Source organism: Erythrolamprus reginae, chromosome 7 (assembly GCF_031021105.1).
Source record: "Erythrolamprus reginae isolate rEryReg1 chromosome 7, rEryReg1.hap1, whole genome shotgun sequence".
NCBI classification, from domain to species: domain Eukaryota; kingdom Metazoa; phylum Chordata; class Lepidosauria; order Squamata; family Dipsadidae; genus Erythrolamprus; species Erythrolamprus reginae.
In genome coordinates this window covers 25,273,852-25,296,418 of record NC_091956.1, presented here as the reverse complement: position 1 = coordinate 25,296,418, position 22,567 = coordinate 25,273,852, and the positions used below count along the sequence as shown (strand labels likewise).

The window sequence follows — 22,567 nt, the reverse complement described above, 5'->3', positions numbered from 1 at the left end:
TCTGCATTGTAAATATATATATATATATATATATATATATATATATATATATATATATATATATGAATAAGGTTATAGAGGAGATACTAACAGTAAAATACATCTAAGAAAGAATAGAAAAGAAGATATAGTAATAGAACATATCAATGAAAGAATAGAAGAAGAGATATAGGAATAGAAGAAAGGTGTAGGAGATATAGGAGAGCAATAGGACAAGGGGTGGAAGGCACTCTAGTGCACTTTTACTCGCCCCTTACTGACCTCTTAGGAATCTGGATAGGTCAACCGTAGATAATCTAAGGGTAAAGTGTTGGGGGTTTGGGGATGACACTATGGAGTCTGGTAATGAGTTCCACGCTTCGACAACTCGGTTACTGAAGTCATATTTTTTACAGTCAATTCCCCTTCCCGGATTGGAGATATTAATCTATCAACATTTGTCTTTCAATTGGTTCCTCATCCTTGGACTAAATAAATAAAATAATAATGTTTGGGTGGTGGAAGCGGTTGTGATGGAGGAGACCATTTGCAACCATTCCAGGAAACAAAAGCATAATAATTTGCTTGGCCAATCAGTCCAGAGCTACAGATCTCATGTGACAATGCTGTTTGAATGGAGTGAGCAGGAATATTTTCATTTTCAAGCAAAGTCCTATTCAGACATTTTTAAAGCTAGGAGAATTTTATCCTACAATAGTGTGTTCAGTTAAGTCCTGCCTTTGCCAAGATCAATTTCCTCAGACTTTCAAGCATTTTAGCTTCCGCTCTAGTAAGAAACAATATACCACTGAGTCATTGCATGCATGGAAGGTCACACACGTACAGGTGCATATCAGAAGTCTCACTCTGCATAGCCACCAGATTTATCCCGTGTTATTGTACAGGAAGTCCTCCGTATAGGAAGTCCTCTACTTACGAGCACAATTAGTAGAAGAATTTTCTGTTGTTAAGCAAAGCGGGTTTTAAGTCAGTCATGCCTAGGTTTCACTTGCTGCGCATGCACAGAAGCCAAATCTCGCGCTAACAGGCACACCCATGCCCACCGGACACACCCACACCCGCAACAGCCTCAGAGGGCACACCGGTAGCACTGATCCAACCACTGCACTGGACTTTCCATCCTGGGAAACCAGATCCTGAAAAAATGGAGAAATAACAACAGACACAATGAGGTTCCCTTCTCCCTTGAGGAGCCCCTTGCGGATTTCTTTCTGGTTTTGAAAACACCAGCAGGGATCTCCCAACATTGTGTATTCAACTTCCTGCCACCACACTTTTAAACCTTTCCTTCTATTAGCAACTAAGAGTCCTCGTGCCCTTCACGCTAGAAAACAGAATTACCAGTAATTAAGATAATGATTCTCCATGACTCCTGGGACATCCCAGCCATTAAGAATGGGAATACGCTTTGCAAACTATGAAACCTAGGGAGTAGTTTGGCTTTTTTTTTAAAGAGAATGAATTCCTTAGATCAGGGATGTTAAACTCATATCATCACACAGTGTCACATGATGTATTGCTACTTTCCTCCCCTTTGCTAAACTGGGGTTGGGCGTGGCCAGCATGTAACACATCCGGTCCATGGGCTGCAGGTTCGACAGGACAAAATAGTCACTGAACATGGTTCCAATGAAAAATAACTGGTTTATAATGATACTGGCTTAAGGGGTCAAAATTTTTATTTTTTAATTAGATTTATAGTCTAGCTCCATGATGGCAAATTTAAGGCATGTGTGGCACAGATGGCACACGGAGCCATATCTACTGGCACACGAGCCATTGCCCTAGCTCAGTACCAGTATGCATTTGTGCGCCGGCCAGCTGATTTTCAGCTCAGTGGGAGGCTCTGGAAGAGTGGTTTTGGCTTCCGGAAAGATAGGGGAGAGCGTGTTTGCCCTCCCCAGGCTCCAGGAAAGCCTCTAGAGCAGTGACGGCAAATCTATGGCACAGGAGCCATATCTACAGGCACATGAGCCATTGCCCTAGCTCAGCTCCAAGTACATGTGTGTGCCAGCCAGCTGATTTTTGGCTCGCACAGAAGCTCTGGGAGGGCGTTTTTGGCTTCCAGAGAGCCTTCGGAAGGCTGGGGGAGGGCGTTTTTACACTCCCCTGCTCCAGGGAAGCCCTTGGAGCCTGGGGAGGGCGAAACATGAGCCTACTGGACCCACCAGAAGTTGGGAAGCAGGCCGTTTCCAGCCTCCAGAGGGCCTCCGGGGAATGAGGAAAGCTGTTTTCACCCTCCCCAGGCATAAAATTATGGGTGTGGGCACTCGCGCATGCGCGATAGAGCGTGGCCAGGCTCTTTCGACACCCGAGGGAAAAAAGTTCACCATCACTGCTCTAAAGTCTGAGGAGGGTGAAAAATGGGCCTACCAGGCCCTCCAGAAGTCAGGAAATTGGGGTTATGCATGGGGTGGGGCAGCGCAGGAGTGTCACACACATATACGCAGGGTGTGTGTAGCATGTGGGGACATTGAATTATGGGTATTGGCACATGCAAGTATCCTGCTTTTTATTTATTTATTTAGTTTGTTAAACAAATATAGGATTGTAGTTTATATAAGCAGAACATAAGTAGTAAATAATGATAAAAGAAGACAATAGGGCAATAGGACAGGGACGGTAGATACAACGGTGCACTTATGCACGCCCCTTACCAAACCTCTTCGAAAAGGGGAGAGGTCAACTGTAGACAATCTGAGGTTAAAGATTTGGGGGTTTGGGGAAGAAACCACAGAGTTAGGTAATGTGTTCCAGGAGTTGATCACTCTATTGCTGAAGTCGTATTTTTTGCAATCTAGTTTGGAGCGGTTTACGTTAAGTTTGAATCTATCACATGCTTGTGTGTTGTTGCAGTTGAAGGTGAAGTAGTCACTAGCAGGAAGGACATTTTGGTATATGATTTTATGAACTACTGTTAGATCAGATCAGAGGTTCGGCATCACTGGTCTAGCTTTTTTAAAGACACTCAAGGAGATATCCAAAGTGCTCCACCTATTACCTGTATTTTTCAGAGTATAAGGTACAATTCCCCCCCCCAAAAAAAGAGGGTGGAAATGTCGGTGTGTCTTATACAGCGAATACAGCCATTCTTGGCCTCCCGAAGCCCCATCCCCGCATCCCATATTTGGGGAACAAATGGATCTGTTTTTTGCAAAAATGGGGTGTGAAGAGAGTGTGGTAGGCTTGCAGAGAGCTCCTGGGGACTGGGGATGTTTTGCCTTCCCAGAATAATAAACCTGTGAGGTAGGTTGGGTTAAAATTCCTCAAAATCGCCCAATAAAATTCCATAAGTGATGGTAGATAACCAAGGTCTTCTCTTTCCTTGTCCAGCACCTTTACCGAAGTTGACATCTCAAATTCATCTAGAATTTGGAGGGGTCTGTAATATGGTAAATGATTTAGCTTTACTAGATAAATGGTCAAAGCAATGGAAACTGCAGTTTAATGTTTCCAAATGTAAAATAATGCACTTGGGGAAAAGGAATCCTCAGTCTGAGTATTGTATTGGCAGTTCTGTGTTAGCAAATACTTCAAAAGAAAAGGATTTAGGGGTAATGATTTCTGACAGTCTCAAAATGGGTGAACAGTGCAGTCAGGCGGTAGGGAAAGCAAGTAGGATGCTTGGCTGCATAGCTAGAGGTATAACAAGCAGGAAGAGGGAGATTATGATCCCGCTATATAGAATGCTGGTGAGACCACATTTGGAATACTGTGTTCAGTTCTGGAGACCTCACCTACAAAAAGATATTGACAAAATTGAACAGGTCCAAAGACGGGCTACAAGAATGGTGGAAGGTCTTAAGCATAAAACGTATCAGGAAAGACTTAATGAACTCAATCTGTATAGTCTGGAGGACAGAAGGAAAAGGGGGGACATGATCGAAACATTTAAATATATTAAAGGGTTAAATAAGGTTCAGGAGGGAAGTGTTTTTAATAGGAAAGTGAACACAAGAACAAGGGGACACAATCTGAAGTTAGTTGGGGGAAAGATCAAAAGCAACATGAGAAAATATTATTTTACTGAAAGAGTAGTAGATCCTTGGAACAAACTTCCAGCAGACGTGGTAGATAAATCCACAGTAACTGAATTTAAACATGCCTGGGATAAACATATATCCATCCTAAGATAAAATACAGAAAATAGTATAAGGGCAGACTAGATGGACCATGAGGTCTTTTTCTGCCGTCAGACTTCTATGTTTCTATGTTTCTAATTTATCAGGGTGTAAAACATTTCTCATTTATCTTTTCTTCCTTTCAAATTTGTCCACCTATACTTTTATATCTTTTCTTCTATTCGTTTCTTTAGTTATATTACTACATATCTATTCTCTTCAATGTGTATTATGTATTGGAATAAATAAATAAATAAAATAAATAAAATAAGTATTGGCAATGAATTCTAACACATCTGGAACCCACCAGTCTGGGAACAGCTGTTTTTTTAAAAAACATTCATATATACTTCCAGATATCACATTATACGATACAGTACTTTTTTCCATGGATCTAACAAATCAGATATTTTAATTTATCTTCAATTTATGAACCAAATCAAATCAAATAATCCAATGGGTTTGAGAATCAGGAAAAAGAAAATGATTTTCTTCAGACTTGTTTTTAAATTTCATAGGCTTCTTTCCCTTTGATCATTGTCGCAACAGCCTTCTTACAGCTTTGAGAAGACCTTATTTTTTTATCTCAAAGAAGCAGGGAGGTGTTCTTGGGAAAGGAAGACGCTTCCTACCACATCACTATTTAGTGCACCATCTGGAGAAATCGGTGGGAATAATGACCTCTCCCTACCCAAAGGAGAAAGCAATTATCTACAGTGCTGACAAACAGAGATTTTGGGGAGGAGAAGTGTGATTCAGACCTTAAAAGAGAGGCTAAGTTAAGTGAGGCTCTTTCCTCTGGTACCTGGCTTGCTATCTTAGGAACTGAAACTGGTGTTTCCAGCAATGTTTACCATTATGAGGAAGGGTGTTGCTTAGTGGAAGAACATAGATTTTTCTGGTATGAAATCCTTGACTTCCGCAGGTAGAGTTGGCCTGGAATATGAACAATCAGCGCTTGTGTTTAATTGCGCTAATTCTCAAGAAAATATTAATGGAATTCATCCCCTGGGGTGTAGATCACGGACCCTCTGGAGAAGACAGTCATTAATTGAAGTCCTTGGAATCTGAAACCAAATTTTTTATCTTCTGTGTTTCTTCCAACTCTTTGCCACTGTTTTGTTCATAAACCGTGCGGGAGGGAAGATAAGAAGGTAGTGTGTGTATGTTGTTCGTATGACTCAGTTTAGCAGGTTCTGCCATTCCTTGAGATGATAGATAATGCCATGCCATGTTTTCATATTCCGAGCATTAAATCCCGCTTTACAAAAGCTACAAACCTGCTAACCCAAACAAATCACAAATCACAGTGTAAATAGACACTGGGTTACTTTTAGCGTGAGAGGAATTTGTGCTGCTCCTAATAATTGCCTGCCTTTATCTTTCCTCTACAGGCAGCCCTCGATTTAACAACGGCTCATTTGGTGACCATTCAAAGTTACAAAATCACTGGAAAAAAAGTTATGACAATTTTTCACACTTCCGACCGTTGCCACATCCCCATGGTCACATGATTGAAATTCAGACAGTTGGATGCCGTTACTTCCGATTCCCTTCATCTCTCTGGGCTCTCAATCTAGCACCAAGATTTTTTTTAATCCAATGCAAAATACTGTAATTAAATGCTCCCTTCTATACGACCAGCTGGAGCTCAACATCCATCATGCAAAAAGCCCACAGAAGGTCCCACAGAATTGCCCTTCTCTGGGTCCTGTCGACTAAACAATGTCGTCTGGCAGGCCCCAGGGGAAGAGCCTTCTCTGTGGCAGCCCCAGGCCTCTGGAATCAACTCCCTCCAGAGATCAGAACTGCCCCCACCCTACTTGTCTTTCGTAAATTGCTTAAGACCCACCTATATCGCCAGGCATGGGGGAATTGAGACACTTCCCCCAGGCTTACAGAATTTTATGTATGGTATGCTTGTGTTGTATGGTTTTTTAAATGACGGGTTTTTTGATGCTTTCTTTTAATTATTAGATTTGTTACACTGTATATTGTTTTTATTATTGTTTTGAGCCGCCCCGAGCCTACGGAGAGGGGCGACATACAAATCTAATAAATAATAATAATAATAATATTAATCATAATAATAATAATAACAACTGAATTACTAAGGTAACAATTGCAGTGATTCACTTAACAACTGTGGCTAGAAAGGTCATTAAAGGGGACAAAATTCATTTAACAACTGTAAAGTAATAAAGTAATGCCCTCCCCCATTTTTATCTTTCCCTATTCACAGAATGCCACCTTCTTAAATCCCAAGCGGTAAATGCCTGATTTAGAATCATAATGTTAAGTAAACCAAAAAGAAAAAGACAAACCTCGCCCTTTGAGTAATCAAAGCAAACGGGATCCTTTGCACGAAGTATTATCTTCTATTTTAAATAGTACTTCGATTCTTACCCCAAAGATTACACACTGCCTTGGTGATTCCACAAGTCACACATTATTGCACTATTTCAATTAACTTGACAAGGCTCATAAGCTGAGCTTTCCATTCTATCCCTGTCCAACAGCTAAAACCACCCATCTGTATATGATTTAGTGTCCCATCACTGGGAAAGTCTCAACTGGATGAGCAGAATAAGACTTCACATTATGGGTCCAAACTCTGATCAGCCTTGTGAGCATGAAGGAGAAGATGATTATTTTTGTTTGGAGATATGCATTTAATAAACTAGGACAGCGATGGCAAATTTTTTTGGTTCGCGTGCCAAAGGGGGGCGTGGGGGTGGACACATGCCCACACCCATAAATCCATGCACCTCCTCCCAAACGCAATGGTATACCTGTTTTTCGCTCTCAACAGGCTTCAGAGCCATTCTAAGAGTCTGGGAAGGGCGAAAATGACCCCACCCCCCCGGGAGGCCCTCCAGAGGCAGAAAATGGTCCATTTGTAAGGTGACCAGATTTCAAGTGTGGTAAAGCGGAACACCATTGACCGGGGGGGGGGATGCCTCGGACTTCAACTCCCATCATTCCTGGTCAGCAAATTTGTTAAGCCGTGCTGGCGGAGGATCACTCCCTTCCCTGTCACGTTGCAAAAACACCGCCCAGGGAAATGGGAGTCCTCACATGCGCTCCTGGGCACTTCCCCACAGGGAATGAGGGAGGGTGCGTGCATATGTGGGGGCACTACCCGAAAACCGCAGGAGGAAGGAGGTCTCCGCTCAATCTGTTAAACCGCACACCTTGCAAAAGCCCCAATCCCCCTACCTTACACAGAGGACCTTTGGAAGCAGGTTAAGAAATGGGGGTGGGGTTAGGACTGGGCTCCTCCCCTCCCGCCTCTTCTTTTTTCTTTCCTTCCTGCTTCTTTTTCGCTTCCGCTTTCTGGTCACTCGCCCTCTCAGCCATCAACCCCTCCCCATCTGCTGCCCACTGCCTTGGCCCCGCAGAAGCCCCCCTCGGGACTGGCCAAGGGCCTCTCCAGGAAGCCGGAAAGGGAGGGGAGCGCAGCGGGCAAGGAAGTCCCAGAGCACTAGAATGGATTGGAAATAAACTTAAGCCAAAGAAAGCATTTCTTCACCAAACATATAATTAAACTGCGAAAATCATTACCACAAGAAGTGGTGATGGCTCCTTTACCTTGGGTATAAAAGGACAATGAGCAAATTCATAACGGACAGTTCTAACAGGAGCAACTCATTTACAGGTAGTGCTCAACTTATAACAGTTCATCTAGTGACCGTTACAAAGTTACAATAGAGAGGGCGGCATATAAATCAATCAATCAAACAAACAAACAAATAAATATAAATTTTAAAGAAGGGATTGGACAACCCTTGGGGGACGTTTGCCCAGGTTCGCCTGGTGCACCAGTTGCGTCCCTATCTGGACCGGGACTCGCTGCTCACAGTCACTCATGCCCTCATCACCTCGAGGTTCGACTACTGTAATGCTCTCTACATGGGGCTACCTTTGAAAAGTGTTCGGAAACTTCACATCGTGCAGAATGCAGCTGCGAGAGCAATCATGGGCTTCCCAAGACATGCCCATGTTACACCAACACTCCGCAGTCTGCATTGGTTGCCGATCAATTTCCGGTCACAATTCAAAGTGTTGGTTATGACCTATAAAGCCCTTCATGGCATCAGACCAGAATGTCTCCGGGACCGCCTTCTGCCACACAAATCCCAGCAACCGGTTAGGTCCCACAGAGTTGGCCTTCTCTGGGTCCCGTCAACTAAACAATGTCGTTTGGCGGGACCCAGGGGAAGAGCCTTCTCTGTGGCGGCCCCGACCCTCAAGAACCCGCTCCCTCTGGAGATTAGAACTGCCCCCACCCTCCCTTCCTTTCTTAAGACCCATCTCTGCCGTCAGACATGGGGGAACTGAGACATCTCCCCCGGGCCTATACAGTTTATACATGGTATGTTTGTGTGTATGTTTGCTTTTAATAATGGGTTTTTTAGTGTTTTTTAAATTATTAGATTTGTTCTTACATTGTCTTTGTTATTGTTGTGAGCCGCCCCGAGTCTACGGAGAGGGGCGGCATACAAATCTAATAAATAAATAAACCATTTGTCTGAATTAGTATACGGTTTCCTGCCTGAGCAGGGTTTGGACTCGAAGATTTCCAAGGTCTATCCTAACCTATCCTATCCTATTCTATCCTTTCCTTTCCTTCCTTCCTTCCTTCCTTCCTTCCTTCCTTCCTTCCTTCCTTCCTTCCTTCCTTCCTTTCAGCCAACTTTGCCTTGCCTTTGCTGCAGGCAAGTAAGTGGCTGCTGCTGGATGAGGGAGTAAAAGGATTGGAAAACTGGCTCGGAAATTTTCTGCTGACTGCTGAGGATGAAGATCTCACTGAAATAATCAAAGCTTTCCAAAATTTCATTCTTTCTGGAGTCACAGGACCAGGCATTTTGGACCCATCTGAAGTACCTTGGTCAAAAATGTACCATTTCACTCATCCAACTGTTGGAAATGCAGTCATGAACAAGGGACATTCTACCACAGGTGATGAGCATGTCCCAGCACAACAAAATATTGGAGGAAAATTGAAAATTGGATTGAGGAAATAACAGAGCAAAAAAATTGATCTGAGACCAGAACTGTTTCTATTGGGAGTAATAAAAGAAAATATTAGAAAAGAAATGTATTACATCATGCAACGCATAATAACGGCAGGAGGAATTACAATTGCCCAAAACTGGAAGAAAGAAAAGAACCCCTCAAATGCAAAAGGTGCTATAATGCGCAGAGATGAATAAACTAATGATGGAATTGAGAGAGAGAAAAGAAACAGTGCATTACAAAATATGGGACAGATGGTATGATTGGTTCAAAAAAAATTAATATGTAAATTAATATAAAAAGAAGTTATAAACTGTAAAAAATGTGATAAATGTAACATAAGAGTCTAAATATTGTATACATATGTGTTTAATAATGTATAATTATTAATTAATAATATATGAAATGAATAGATGTATATAAAAATGTTTAAGTATAAAACAATAGTCTTAATTATGAAGAATGTAGAATTGAGAAAGAAAATTCTGATATTGTAAAGCTGCATTAGTGGAATTATATTTTATTTCAATTTTGGGCTTTGTTTTTTTAACTTGAAAAAGTATATGCGGATTGCCTGTCAGGCTTCAAAGCCAACCTCTACAGCGAGACATACTGTACATATCCCTTCTCAGACAATAAACGCTCTCTATAAATTTTATTCTCTTTAGCAAAACATTTTCATCTGTTTGTAGTTTGATATACAGGACTCTAGATAGGAACATCAAAATGCAAATTGCTTTGAGCTGTGGAACTATTATCTATTTCATCTGCAATGAAATGATATATTCCTGAAGCTGCCATATAGCCCATATAATCTCCATAAGAGAGAGCCCTGGGCCTTTATTACCAAACACACAGTTATAATTACTCTAGTTAACAGTTAAGCAGTTTGTTAGAACCAAAATCTCAAGATACAAGTCTGAGATTATTAAACACCAAGTGTGTTTGTGCAGTGGTGGGTTGATGCTGGTTCGGAGCGGTTCTATAGAACTAGTAGTGGAAATTTCCCGCCACTTGCCAAACCAGCAGTGATAACTAGCAGTCCATGCTCCCGAACCACTCTTCCAGTCACTGCAGATTGTCAAAAAACTCTCTGCACATGCACAAAGGCTTCTGCGCATGCGCAAAGGGTCATTTCCAGGAAGGGACACATGCACAAAACGTGCGTGATGCGAACAGCAGGGAAGGTAAGTAGAAACCCCTCTGTGTGTGTGTGTGTGTGTTCTGAAGAGTGATTATCTCCAAACTGATGGACTTCAGTTATACATGGACGAAATATTCTACAAGATGCAATCCTAAAAGCTTTGGGAGCCATTGGATTTGAGAAAGAAAGACAAGGGAAACTTAAGAATGACTGCACCCAGAGATGGGTTCTACCGGTGCGCCCCGATGCAGTAGTCCGGTAGTGGCCCGCCAATTGCACCATTTGCATGCAACAGCTCTGGTACTGTCTTTGCCAGTACGTCCTGTTGTGGTTAGCTCTGGCCCAGCTCCTGCCCCAGGGAATGTGCAGGTGGATGTGGGGGAAACATCCACATGCCACGGGCCTGTTTTGCTCCTGATGGAATCTGCCGACGAAGCCTCCTCTGACCAAAGAAGCATGAGTGACAAGAAGAGGGGAGTTTGGCAGACAGCCCAGGAGGAGATCAATCATCTGTATCATCCCTGGATTCTGAACAAGAATTAACGACACACCCACACATGCGTAGAGTGATGCATAGGAGACAACAACTGAAGGATTATTACAAGAGAAAATGAGGCCATCTGTGGTTGGGTGGGGCTGCTGTAATTAGTGCTACATATAAAAGTGCAGCTTGGTGTTTTAGCCTCATGGCAGTTTATCTGATTCATTGTTTTGTCAAGATCGTGGTTTTTGTGCTGTTCAAGATTGTGTGTGGACTCTCTGGACTTTAGAATTGGACTCAATTTCCCAGTTATTGGGTGAGCAATTGGATTGCATTTCACCTGTGCCTTGTGTGTACCAGAAAATCCCTTTGACATTTAAAAAGGGAGCTGTTTCTGTTTTTCTGTTTATAAAAACTTTTGGGTTTTCATTTTATTGTGTGGTGTGTGTCTTCCTGGACTAATTACCCTGTAATTACGGGCGGTTGAAACACGCCAGCAGAACACCATCCATGGCACCACTTTGGTTTTTTACTACTTTTCAGCTTTTCTTTTCTTTTTTTTGCTTCCACGCATGTGCGGAAGCAAAATCACAGAAAGGGACACTCTCCCACATGCGTTTTTAACTGATTTTTTGCTTCTGCGCATGAGGGGACGAAATGACACGATGTATAGCACACTGCTGTAGAGGTAAGAGCAGTGTTTTTCAACCACTGTGCCGTGGCACACTAGTGTGCCATGAGACATGGTCAGGTGTGCCGCGAAGCTCAGAGAGAAAGAAAGAAAGAGAGAGAGAAAGCAAGAGAGAAAGAAAGAAAGAGAGAGAGAAAGCAAGAGAGAAAGAAAGCAAGAGAGAGGGAAAGAGAACAAGAGAAAGAAAGAGAGAGAGCAAGAAAGAGAAAGAAAGCAAGAGAGAGAGAGAGAGAAAGAGAGGGAGGGAAGGAGAGAGAGAGAAAGACATAGAGGGACATAGGGAGGGAGAGAGAAAGAGAGCAAAAGAGAGAGGAAGGAAGGAAGAGAAAGAAAGAGGGATGGAGAGAGAGAGAAAGAAAGAGGAAGGAAGGGAGAGAGAGAGAGAAAGAGGGAGGGAGAAAGAAATAGAGCGAAGGGGAAGAAGAGACAGAGATAATTATTTTGTCCAAACTTATTTTAGTCCCCCTCCCCCCCCCCCTTAATGTGCCCCAGGGTTTCGTAAATGTAAAAAATGTGCCTCGGCTCAAAAAAGGTTGAAAATCACTGGGTAAGAGGAACCCATCCTGATTGCACCCTGTGTATAAGAAATGAACACAGAAGTCTGACAATCTTATTTTTCACTAATGCTAGTCCTTGCCTGCAGCCGCAATATCATTATATTGCATTCCAAGAAACCTTTAAAGTCACTGATAAGAAAGCTCTTAGATGCATGAAGAGCACCAAGCCAAGTAATTTTCCCACCCTTGCTTGTTTCATTGTAACTATATACTGTATACTAGAACACCCCTTTGTTTTGACTATTCTTAGATAGTGAGGGAGGTTTTTTTAAATAATTGTTAGTGAGCCTTTTTAGAGGATTCCCTCTAAAATTTTCAGGCAATCCAGCTGAAGTATCTTCATTATATTAAAACAATCAACTCCCGTTGTTAGTCTTTCTTTATCTGTTTGCAAATATATATAATTATATGCACATATGAAACACAGCCTCATTGTCAATCGTTAATCAAAAGGAGAAACTCTCTGAAATACAGATTTCTCATTAAATGCCAAAAACCATTCCTAAGTGATAACAGTTTAGACACATTACTTTTTAGCGTTTTTTTCCGGTAGAAATAAATTGCACTATATTTTTTTCCAAAGAACCTAGAACAAGTATTTCTCAACCTTGGCAACTTTAAGATGTATTTTAATGTGACAGCTGCACTCTTTTAAAGCTTGCATTGTCTTGCTCAAACCTCACGGTTTTCTTCATTCCGCATAGAAATACTGTACAGAAACAAAAAAAGACCTCAGGGTCCATCTAGTCTGCCCTTATACTATTTCCTGTATTTTATCTTAGGATGGATATATGTTTATCCCAGGCATGTTTAAATTCAGTCACTGTGGATTTACCAATCACGTCTGCTGGAAGTTTGTTCTACTCTTTCAGTAAAATAATATTTTCTCACGTTGCTTCTGATCTTTCTCCCAACTAACCTCAGTTTGTGCCCCCTTGTTCTTGTGTTCACTTTCCTATTAAAAACACTTCCCTCCTGAACCTTATTTAACCCTTTAACATATTTCAATGTTTCGATCATGTCCCCGCTTTCCCTTCTGTCCTCCAGACTATACAGATTGAGTTCATGAAATCTTTCCTGATATGTTTTATGCTTAAGACCTTCCACCATTTTTGTAGCCCGTCTTTGTACCCGTTCAATTTTATCAATATCTTTTTGTAGGTAAGGTCTCCAGAACTGAACACAGTATTGTCTCACCAGCGCTCTATACAGTGGGACCACATCATTGCACAAGATTGATGTGTTATTCTGTAAGGACAGAAGACTGTTGTTGAACAGGCCTGGTGCATAATGAATCATAATAGAATGTTTTAAAAAAAACCAACCGAATGTGTCTTCAAAGCCAAAATGCAGCTGGGTAGGATTTGCATATGCCTGCAGTTCCATGTTAAACCTCCTACATGAAGGTCAAACAGATAATTAACCTGGATTATTAAACACAAATGGTGGGCATTTATGAAAGTATTCCTGGAGTGCCAATATTTTCTGCTAGCTTTCGCATCAGCTTGGTGTAGCTATCCCTGACTACAAATGACTCCTGGGGAACCGCTGTATGAAAACCTAAATATGGCTTTGCAAATTAATGGACCCCAGAGCTCAATGTTTCCAGAAAAGAAATGTGGAAAAAACCAAGGGTTATATTCTTTAAAATATTTGAGGCAAAACGTACAATACATCGCGCTTAAAATTCATACCTATCAGTTATTGAGAATTTCATATTCACAAGTTCAGTGAAACAGCTGAAAAACTATAAAAAGAAATCACTCTGGTAGGTCAAGAAAAAAAGAATAACCTGCAACATAAAGTTAACATAATAGTACTCCAAACGTTGGTGGGCTCAGTATTTCTCCTATCCTGGTTTCCCGACTCACCAAATGCACTCATTTAAATATCTAAGATTCATAAATTATCCCATCTGGGCAACTATCCCATAAAAATACTATCATCTTAATTGTTTTCCTCGTCTCAAGACTTGACCGACCTTAGCAAACGGACCCCTCTGACAACAGTGGTGGGTTTCCACAAGTTCGCCCCGATTTGGGCAAACTGGTAGCAGCGGTAGCGGGAGGCTCTACCCACCAGGGCATCATTGCAGACGTTCTGCGCATGCGCAGAAGTGTCACGCATGCGCACTCCCATTCCTGGACCGGTAGCAAAAGTAAATGAATCCCATCACTGCTGACAGTCTCCCCATCTCCTTGCTCACCATCAGGCTAAGTCACCATCACTTTTCCCAACAGATCCTGTGTAAAAAAAACCCAGAATGGGTTTAATGGCAGGCTGGTTGAAGCCAGGTCTTTACACCTACTTGCCTGGGCCACTTCCTGTACAAACATTCCTCACCTAGCCTGATTCCTTTCTTGATCTGCAACAATACACCCAAACTGGGTGCAGCATTGCCATCACACCCACCTTCTGGCAGCTGGGAAACAAGTGAATGATTGTGCCTTTTCCTGAAGGAACAAGCTTCTTGGCATCCAACTAAAGAGACCTGCATGTATCCTTCTAGAAAATTTATGACAATCAAAATATACATAGGCGAAAGCTAAAAAGAAAGAAAAATGACACAATGTCTCATCAGTCATTGCTGCTATCAAAACTCTATTTTTTTAAAAAAAAGATGAACTTCAACCTGGCGTTTCTTAATGTTTTGACTGACTGGTTGTTCTGACCTAGGTGTGCCCAAACCACGAAGCAGATTCCTTGTCCCAATAAAAATCCCTTTTTATTAAGTTATTGTGAATTCTTCTCATTCACATCCAGCAATATCTTTCAAGGGTAAGCACAGTTTACAATCACAGACTTCATCTGGCTTGGAGAGCTGTCAGGCCTGAGAGTCACGAACCAATTAAGTGAACTAATTGTCTCCTGCAAATTTCCATCCTCTTTGGCTCCTCTTTTATTCCCTAGGGGAGGGGCCATTCATCGTCCACCTGTGCCTTTACTCCCAAGTCAACCCTTGTTCCTCAGCTGTTCCTTTCATCTGGCAACTCTGTATATGCACACATTTGGAACAGACTCCAGCTGCCTCACTAATGTCTGACTCCAAAGGCAGCTGATAACTGCCAGACTGCCCTGGCCCCATCTCTGCCTCCGATGGAGAGCCCTCGACAGAACCTTTCCCAGACTCCAGGACTGGTCCATGGTCCTCCTCAACCTCCTCACTGTCCAAATCTGCTGCCAGAAATCCTCCTTTAGGAAGTCACAAAAGGTGGCATAGAATGAAACAGCCAGATGTAATAAATACTTTAAAAAAACCAGGGGGAATGTTCCAGATTCCAACAGAATGGGTCAAGCCATAATAAATGTTACCTATTATATGCTGAAATTATTGGATTTCTTCCCCCTCCTCAAAAAAAAATCAATTGAGATTATTGCCATGATATAAAATACAAATAATAATAAAGATAATAGGGCAACATGGAAGGCAAGGGTAAAGGTGAAAGAGGTATATGGGACAAAAGGGGAAAGAAGAAAAAAGCATGGACTTCCAACTACACTGCTCAAAAAAATAAAGGGAACACTTAAAACAACACAATAGAACTCCAAGTAAATCAAACTTCTGTGAAATCAAGTTGTCCACTTAGGAAGCAACACTGATTGACAATCAATTTCACATGCTGTTGTGCACATTCAACTTTGTACAGAATGAAGTATTCAATGAGAATATTTCATTCATTCAGATCTAGGATGTGTTATTTTAGTGTTCCCTTTATTTTTTTGAGCAGTATATTTTCAGTGCAGTAAAGTACAAATTAGAAGTACATCCTAAACTTTTTACTTTACCATCAAGCCCTAGACATTTCTATAAGATAAATTAGATTAATCAACAAAAACTCAAGTCAAAAGTTCAATTTTTTTCTACCATGGGCGCAAAGTCCAGAAATGGTGTCCAAGTAGGAACAAAACTGGATATATTATTTTATCTAATTAAAATAGTCAATCTTGCCATCTTTACTATCAATATTACTTTTTCCATCCATTCTGTTATGGGCAGCAATGGGTTGCTATTGGTACAGTATAGTTCTACAAACTGGTAGTGGCAGCAGCGAGAGGCTCCGCCCATCCATCCTGTACGCACGTGCACACAAGCACACACGCAAACCATTAGCGATGGGATTTAGAACCCATCACTGATTATGGAGCTTGATATATCTTTCCATTTCTGTGCATCTAGCATCCTCGCTGCAACCATCATATACAAGAACACAATTCCATATCTTTTTTTCCAACTCCTTATCCAACAATCTTTCAGGTTTCAATTTAATGTTAATTTTAAGAATCTTCTGCATTACAACATGGGTCTGTGGCTGAAATGCTTGGATTTCTAAAAGGTATTTGACTGGTACAGAGGTGGGTTCTTGCCAACTCGGACCAGTTCTACAGAACTGATAGTAATTTGGCGGCTTGAGTCACTAGAATCAGCAGTGGTCTGCCACCCCCCCAAACCACGGCTGTCTCAGCGGCGCCAATTTTTTTTTGCTTCTGCGCATGCGCACAAGCTGGGTTTTTTACCACTGCACATGCACGACGCATCAGGAAGCATACCGGCAGCAAGATAAGCCAGAAACCACCCATGGACTGGTACCTAATTCTATCACCATTGCCTTTGGGTTAATAAAAGCATTCAAGAAAAAGAAGACAAAGTTCTATCCAATTACTATCTGAAATCTAATTATTAGATGGTGGGAGGTTATAGTAGAAGTTCTTGGATGATTACCGTGCATTTTGGACAAATTCATGTACACTAGCTGGAAGATAAACTTTCAAGTACAGGAACAAGTAAACACATAAGACCTTTAAAAAGCAAATAAAGTCAAAAGGGGGGAAAGGGGGAATTTTGTTTGAGAACATTATCAAACCTCAAAGCTGAGATACCAGGAAACCAAGACATCATTTTTAGGGAATAAATATGATGAAAGACTGGGAGATGAATCAGAAAGATAAAGTTATATGTTTGAGATTCATCTATTTTTAGAAGTTTGTTCTGGAACATTGTTCTTTGATGGTACTGCACAGCTGTGTTCTCGCAATATATTGAACTAGGTTAACTCAAACCCTACTTGCCATATTCATACAGCATGCTGAGCATGGATTCAGCCACATCCACAGCAAACTACAATAATGTCATTGTGACACCATGTGTGCATTGACATTATTAGACAAATCTCTGCATTATATTTTTATTATGTATTTAATATAAAGTATGTATGTGTATTTTATGGATTAAATTAAAGGTAGGTTTGATGGTCATGTATGTTTGGTCATTTATCCTCCCACAAATACTTAACCCTCATGGATATCCATATACTTTGACATGCGTAGAAGGGGGACAAAAGGGCAAGCGATGAAAAATTTGTCCTTTCATCATGATACAAATTTTGCCCTAATTTCATACTTAAGTACAATGTAAGAACAAAATGGCAGTGCATATAGTGTGAGTTTACAATGCACATTCATTTGTTTTAGCATTGTTGTGGCTAATTAGATGCCCATGAATTTTCACTGTTATTTTTCATGTAACTTAATTCATAATAATGTGAGTTATTTCATGCAACTTAGGAGGTTAGCCTTTATCAATACTAATTTAATAAATGACCAAGATGATAGATTGAAAGTATGGCTGAGGGGAGGGGGGGCAGGTTTGAATGAAAAGTGAGGTCTGTGGTTTACTACAGTATATCTTGTTTGATTACAAGCTCTAGCACAGGAGTGTCAAATTGGCGGCCCACAGGCTTGTTGCGTCATGTGCAGGTCACGCCCACTCCAGCTCCACGAATGGGTAAAACATCGCAAAATATCATGTGGTGGCAACATGATGGGGTGAGTTTGACACATGTGCTCTAGAACGTCAGACAACATGGCCAATTGTAAGGTTGGAAGGGCTTAATTCAATAGCATTGAGAGGCCAAAAGGGCAAATATTTCTCTTATTGCTAGTCAAAGCAAATCAATTGAAGTACAAGTAAGTTGAGCTTTGAGCATTGTAGAAAGAGCTTCTGACGACCCCGTTCTGGTTTCTATATTGTCTTCTACTAGGCTTAGTTTCTTTTTTTGGAATTAGTTATCTCCAGCCAACTTAGTCCGATGCTTCTTTAACGTCTATTACTTATCCAATGACAAATTTTAAAATTAGGCACTGGAAAAGGCTCCTGGGAATACCATGAAAACAAACAAAGGGTTCATCAAACAAATAATTGAAGCTGAGGCACACATGAGCAGCTCAAATTATCCCATTTCAGAAACATTAAGCCAAGGTCTTCTTCTAGTCTAGAGAAAGTCCTAGTGCTTTGAAAGGTAGAAGAAAAGACAGAGAATGACCAGCAACAAGGTGATAGGTACATCATTAATGGCGATGGGTATATCACTGGAAGATCTAAAATGATCAGGTTAGATTCTCTTCTAGCAATCTATTACTTCTTCCTTCTTTGTCTCTTTTAGTTCTTGGCTGCAGATAGTGATAGCACTTAGTAAGATTGGCTCTTCTAAAAAAATAAACCCCTAGCTAAATTAATGTCTAGTTAGTACATGGATGGAGGGCTTCTAGGAAACCTCAAGGCTGTGGTCTAGACAATCACAACCATTTCCACATGCCACTTGCTAATGTTGACAGCCCTAATTAGCCACCGTCAAACTCCGCTCAAGAGTTTTAGTAACACAACCCCGCTATTGAAACAATCCAACTTCTGGTTTACATTTTTACCTTGCCTTCATCATTCTGTAAGTAACTGAGTGCAGCAAATATAAATAATATTCTTTTCATTCTCCTGTTTCCCACCACCACCACCACAAAAAAAAAAGCTCTGTGAGTTGGACTGAGAGAGAGAGTCTGGCTTAAAGGCACCTAGCTGGCTTTCATGCCTAAAACAGGACTAGAATTCACAGTCTCCTGGTTTCTATGAAGCACCTTAACCATTACATCAAACTGGCTTATCAATTGCTAAGTACAATGCACAGTACTAATCCATGTTTGTTTTCTAGTGAGTTGTACTGTTGCAGTCTTATTCCCTTCCGTTACAACAGAAGTTAATACAAAGACTTAAAATGACATATTTGAATAATAGTTTCATAAATCAGCACAATAATTTCTTCAAATCTTCATTCAGAGACATCATCATCTCTGGATGAACCTATTTTTTCTCCCATTAAATACATTTCATGTTCCTCTCAAGGGTATAGGTTAGATTTAATAGTAAGAATTCTTTAGTATTGAAGCAGGATTTTTAACCATTGCTCATTAAACAAGATACAAGAGTGTAGGGTTTTATCAATCCTAGGGGCCTGCTTCCCAAATTATGTTAAACCAAAAACAAGCATCTTGCATTAATTTTTTACATTAGTATAAAACACTTGTTTAAAGAATTCACCACTTTGAGCTCTAAAACATGTCTCTTTAATAATTTATTCTTCAAGTGGAATGACTAGGCATTGCTAAACAGTGCATGAGATTTAAGGGACGCAAACCTAAAATGATCTAAACCAACTGCTAGTAACTCAACAAGAATTTTTGAGCTTGTAGTGCTACCATCACAAACTACCCAGCTGATAGGCAGGAATAACAATCGATGAGAAGAATTTTAGCAAGCGGGGACTCCTAAACTTTAAAAATGTTCATATACCATTTTTCAGAGTTGGAATGCAGATGTGCTCAATTCTTCGTGCAAACAGCATTAAATTTAGCCAGTTGGCAAACTGTTTAAACCAGGCCTGTCAAACTGGTGGCCCATGGGCCGGGCGCATTGCACCCAGGCCACGCCCACTCCAGCTTCATAAAGGCAACAAAAGTCACGACATGTCACGTGATGCGGTCGAGTTTGATGCCCCTGGTTTAAACTAAAAAGCACCAACCATTACAGATTTATTTATTTATTTATTTATTTATTTATTTATTTATTTATTTATTTATTTATTTATTTGTTTATTTATTTATTTATTTATTTATTTATTTATTTGTTGGATTTGTATGCCGTCCCTCTCCGGAGATGTCTATGATCCATTTCCTCCAGCTACCAGGTTTTGCAGAGCTCCTAAAAATAAATAAATAAACAAATAAAAATTCCCAAGGCAAATCTGTGATCCTTAAGAGATTTTAAAGTATCTCAAATACTCACAGTTTGATACAGTGCTAAAAGACCACTATATGCACAATTGTCAGACTTGAAACTACTAACCTAAGCCCATGCAGACCAAGATACTGAAGGTTATGCTACTTCTTTTTCCCTTTTTTTAGTGATAATCTAATCCTGAAACAAAGTCATCCCTTTTTATCATGTATAAAATGAGTGGTGACATAGAGATGGAGCTCTCAATTCACAATCAGGAGGCTGTGAATTTGATCCTAGGGAGTGGCACCTAATTCTCTTTCTATGGGTACATGGAGAAAATGTCTGCTATCAACTCCACATAGGCATCAGGAAAAGCATTCGGCCAGTAAATGCTCAGCTCCATTCAGTTGCCCCAACTGCACCCTGATGCAAGGAATTACAGCATGGGTGTCAAACTCAATCGTATCACATGACGTACGGTGACATATCATGATGTTTTTTGCCTTTTGGGAGGCGGAGTGTGCGTGGCCTGCACGCAATGCATCCGGCCCGTGAGCCTCCAGTTTGACAGGCCTGGATTACAAGCTTGCTAAAGGGAGGGATGTAGAAAATGAGTGGACATGGATCACACCATTGTAGCTGCCACCTTGACCTTTTTGACCCTCTTCCCCGTTGACAGCATGCATGTGGGGATGACAATCCAACTGCGACAGGAAGACGGTGGCAGATAAAAATGCTTGCACAGCCAGTTTCCGCCGAATAAAACCAGCACGTGGATTTCTGATTTTTAGAGGTTTTAAGAACTTACGCTGGGTTTATTCAACATGCCCCTCTGCATTCAGGCAACCTGTTTTCAGTAGCCATGGAAGGCTATGCCTCCTAAAAAGTGGGATACGCAATAAGGGATAAAATATTTATTTATGTATTATTTATTCGATTTCTATGCCGCCCTTCTCAATAAAAATAGTCACAGGGGGAAAAAAGACATAGTTGTTTATTGGTTCTAACACTGCTGGTAATTACTTTCCTCCACTTAACAAGTTATCTGGGCTGCAAATTCGACTATTAATTTCCTCAGCAGGTTGAAATGCGGTCTGCCTACAACTTGCCTTGTCATGGCCCAGGTATCTCAGCTGGGAAGCAGGGGGGAAAAAAGCCACATGCCAAGACAACCCCATGGCAAAGTGTCTTTCCTTCGGTTTTGCAAAAAGGACACTTCCTTCTAACTAACATTATCTCCTCCTCCTCCCTCTTTTTAAGCAGCTCAGGTTCAAGCAGCCCTATTGTTGAACCCTATTAAAATTGCAAGAGGGAGAGAAGTTGTGGTTTCCAATGTACTTTCAAATCGGGAAAGCAGAAGAGGGGGGGGGTGTTGCAAACGGCACCTTTTCTCCCTTCTTTCACCTTTCTTTCACCGGGGCCTGGTTTTTTTCCCACCCCTCACCTTCCCTCATTTTGGGGAGCTCCCCCTTCCTACTTCAGGGCTCTCAGTCCGGAGGCCTCAGCAGCACCAGCAATTCCTGCAGGTGAGCCCTTCCAGTCCGGGAGAAGAGGGAGAAACGCGCGTTTCTCTGTCACACGCGCGTGGCACCGCGAAGCTTTAGCGCCCGCCGTGCAAAGCGGGGCGGGGCGGGCTGAGGTGGCGAGAAAGAAAGAAAGAAAGACATCGCTCGGGAAGGGGCTCTCCCCTAGCTTCCCCCGGAGTGGGTGGGGGGCCGGTGCCTGAGGCGACTATCAGCAGATTTTACACAAGCCCCCTTTGTGAGGGGAAATTATGAGGGGAAAATTATGAAGAGAAATCATGAGGGGAAATTATGAGGAGAAATCATGAGGAGGGGGAGACGTCAACGGATCTCTCCAAGGCGTGACAGAACGAGGCAAGGAGAGGAAGGATTCTCCTCGCCCCCCCCCCCTCCCCTCAACCGCCAGCCTCCGCAAGGCTGGCTCGATTTAATCCCTTTCGGGAGCCGCGCTGTCACTACTACGGTATTACTACGGCGTTCCCCAGCATAGACGCGGCTGCAACCGCCGCCGCCTTTCTCCCGGGGTCCAGAAACGAGACTCTTCTTTCCTCCCTTCAGCGCCGGGCCACCATCCCTTCTTAGCTTGGCTTTTTTTCCCCCTCTCCCCTGAGAAACACACTCACATCCCTCGGAAGCCGGAGAAGGTCAGGGCGACGCAAAACTTCTGCTCCACCCGGCGAGGGACGCTTGGAAAGAGGGACAAAAACGAAGCAGGGCAGCCTCGAGGGGGGTCTTCCCCCCCTCTCCAAGCCCCGGATCCCCGCGGTTATCCTTACCTCCTTTGGGAGAGCCTCGGTTTGGAAAGAGCAGCCGGGGCTTGCGATGGATCCAATGAGCGGCGGAGGAGCAGCAACAGCAGTCGCCCAGCCCGCTCTCTCCCTTCAAGCAGCCTCCATGGAGCTTTGCGCTGCTGCTGCTGCTGCCACACCATGGCAAGGCGAGCGAATTCGAGACCCGCCAGCGATCACATGCTCCCTGCCTGCAACC

General features: G+C 42.0%; 1 protein-coding gene across 2 annotated transcripts in view; it reads right to left on the bottom strand.

The window, feature by feature from the left end:
- The window catches only part of CRACD (capping protein inhibiting regulator of actin dynamics), a 209,351-nt gene extending 186,784 nt beyond the window's left edge, over positions 1–22,567 (bottom strand). The window contains exon 1 of one of the 2 annotated variants that reach the window (XM_070757216.1): positions 22,357–22,567. The gene's annotated coding sequence lies outside the window, so the exon portion shown is untranslated. The remainder of the gene's footprint in view (positions 1–22,356) is intronic. The other variant, XM_070757217.1, reaches the window with a different exon arrangement.